The sequence below is a fragment of the Carlito syrichta genome, unplaced genomic scaffold (genome assembly GCF_000164805.1).
Source record: "Carlito syrichta isolate Samal-C Ts95f unplaced genomic scaffold, Tarsius_syrichta-2.0.1 Scaffold154042, whole genome shotgun sequence".
NCBI lineage: Eukaryota > Metazoa > Chordata > Mammalia > Primates > Tarsiidae > Carlito > Carlito syrichta.
The window spans coordinates 92,411-94,757 of record NW_007098138.1 but is presented as its reverse complement, the minus strand read 5'-3'; positions in this window follow the sequence as shown (position 1 = coordinate 94,757).

Below are 2,347 nucleotides of genomic sequence, written 5' to 3'. Positions count from 1 at the left end.
TCCTCCTCCTCCCACGTCTCAGCTGGGCTTTTCTTCCTCCCCCCGCCCGCCTTCCTGTCCTGTCTGGTCCCCCCAAAGCCACCGCTGGAGGCTACCCCCGCGCCCACAGGGGGACGGCGTGGAGCCAGGAAGAGGCCTGTTTCTGTCCCGGCCAGGCCCGGAGGAGGCCGCTTGTCCCTGGTCCTCCGTGTCCCCCGGATGCTCCCAATCCTGCAGCCAGGCTCGCACCCACCCCCCACATCCGATCACTGTGACCTTCCGGGGAGGGGGGGGTCCATGCACATCAACCTCAGCTTCTGTTCTCTTTTCCTCCTGTCTGGTGTTTAACCCCCACCCCACCCCCGGCCCCATGACCTCTGACCTGTACCCCTCGCCATGTGCCCAAACATCCCCCGTCCCCACACCCGGGTGGAGGGGCCCGCAGGGCGGGCCTCGGGCCACCAGGCAATAAACACAAGGCCTGCAGTGTCACCCCTGCCAGCCCCAAATCCCGGGGTGAGACGGAAGCCGGTCCAGGATCGGCCAGACGCCACGCACAACTCCAGGGACCGCCTCGCTGGAGAGACACAGGCGACCCTGGCACCGTGAGCGTGGAGGGGCTTCTGGGACACCGCCCGCCTGGGGGACACACCCTTCCCATCGGGACGGAGACGCTGACAGTATCCTGGCGGGGGGAACCGGGGGTGCCGGGGAGGGGGTGGCTGGGGGCGATGCCATCTCCACCCCCACCAGGGGCGGGTGACAGGACCCAGCACTAGTGGGACCCGAGAGGGCTCCGGGCGGCCCCTGCCAGCTGCGCCCCAGAGAGCGGGGCCCACCCGGGAAGGCGGTGTCTTGGACATGGGTGTGTCCGCAGGCGTGAGGGTCCGGGTGTCTTTGTGCGAGAGTCCGGATGAGTCCACACTCGTATGACCCCATGGGGCCGTGTCCGACAGACACAACACTGACTATGGAGCGGTGCGTCTGTGTGACTTGGGTGCGTGGACGGGCGGCAGGTATCTAAGTGTGTGGCCGTGTATACCTGTGTGCGTGTGTGTCATTGGGATGGTATATTTTTGCAACAGTCTGTGCACATACTAATGGTGTGGGGTGTACACAGAGGTGGGTAATTGCGGGTATATGCGTGTGGTTGTCAGCAGGACTGGGTATTTGTGACGTGTCCACGCAACTCTTTTTTTTATGTGTGTGCGTCAAGGTCTCACTGTGTCTCCCCAGCTGGAGTACAGTGGCATGATCACCACGATCACAGCTCACAGCTTCCTCGACCTCCTGGGTTCAAGCGATCCTCCCATCTCAACCTTCCGAGAAGCTGGAACTACAGGCGCCACCACCACGCCTGGCGAATTTTTTGACTTTTTGTAGAGACGAGGTTTTACTGTGTTGCCCAGATTGGTGTCGAACTCCTGGGCTTAAGCAATTCTCGCGTTTCAGCCTCCCCAAGTGCTGGGATTACAGGCCTGAGCCATCGCGCCCAGCCCTGTGTGAATCTTTGTACCTGTCCTAGTGGGATTGTGTTTTGGGGAATGGTTGACAGGGTGTATCTGAGAGCATTTATCTGGAAAACTTTTGTGTTCTCACTGGCTGAAGGACGCTGTCCCTGTCCCCCCCTGTAGCGAGGTGACTCTCGCCCCAAATCTTTATCGGTCAGCTACTGCTGGGGAATATATGACCACCAATGTGGCAACCTGAAACTACACGCATTTGGTACGTGGTAGTTTCTGGGATTCAGGGACCTGGGCACCGGTCAACTGGGTCCTCTTCTCGGGGGCCGCAGAGACCGCAGTCAAAGCATTGACTGGACGGGGGGTCTACCCGCAGGCCTGACCGGGAAGGGATCCGCCCCCCCAGCTCATGTGGTTGTCACAGGAAGCAGTACCTTGTGGTTGCTGGACCCCAGTGCCCGGCTGGCTGCAGGCCGAAAGCCGCCCCGGGTGGCCGGCCACGTGGCCTCTCGTAGGGTGGCTCCTTGCAGGGCGGCTCTGAGCACGACAGCAGCCAGGCTGGCCAGGGAGAGAGAATCCTGTTGAGATGGACACCGCGGTCTCACGGGGTGTGAGGAGGGATCCCGTGGGTGTGGGTGTGAGAGAGAGAGGTGCGTGTGGCTCTGTGTCCCGTGGCCGGGTGTGACTTTGTGGGTAAGAGAGACTGATGGCGTCTGACTCGGGACTGCGTGTTCATTTTCCTCTGTGTTGGTGCGGTTGGTTGTTTGATCGACAGATGTTGCCTGGGCACACTCAGAGCGTGGTGGCACGCGTGTGGCTACCCAGCGCGTGGTGGGGACCCTCGGAGCGAACACCGCCGGGCCCCGACCTCTGGCCGGTCCAGGGCCCACCAGCAGCCGCCGTCA